This window comes from Grammomys surdaster, unplaced genomic scaffold, assembly GCF_004785775.1.
Source record: "Grammomys surdaster isolate TR1022 unplaced genomic scaffold, NIH_TR_1.0 129, whole genome shotgun sequence".
In the NCBI taxonomy this organism is placed as follows: domain Eukaryota; kingdom Metazoa; phylum Chordata; class Mammalia; order Rodentia; family Muridae; genus Grammomys; species Grammomys surdaster.
This window is the reverse complement of record NW_021604587.1, coordinates 12346338-12346698: the sequence shown is the minus strand read 5'-3', so window position 1 is coordinate 12346698 and position 361 is coordinate 12346338. Positions and strand designations below refer to the sequence as shown.

The 361-nt window shown below is 38.0% G+C and overlaps 1 pseudogene; it reads right to left on the bottom strand.

Moving 5' to 3' along the window:
• Positions 1-100, bottom strand: LOC114612317 (annotated as a pseudogene).
• Between the last annotated feature and the right edge of the window lie 261 nt (positions 101-361).

Sequence of the window (361 nt, the reverse complement as noted above, 5' to 3'; positions counted from 1 at the left end):
AAAACTATGGAATACTTCATAAATATGTGTGTCGTCTTTGCACAGGGGCCAGGCTATTTTCTTTAGTGTTCTAATTTTGTTATATTTCCTGCTGAAGCAAACAACTTCACAGGAAGTTGAAAGAAAGGCAAAACATTCTGTCTTAATTACTTCTCTACTGCTGCGATAAAACACCATGAGCAATACAACCTATAAAAACAGTGCAATTAAATGGGCCTGCCGTCCATGATATGGAGAGAGTGCATAGTGACAGTCAGTGGCTTGAACATCAGTCCAGAGCTCACATCTTGATCCATAAACAGGCAGAGAGAGAATTTGTGAGTCTTTTGAAATATCAAAACTTGTTCCTAGTGAAAAATGT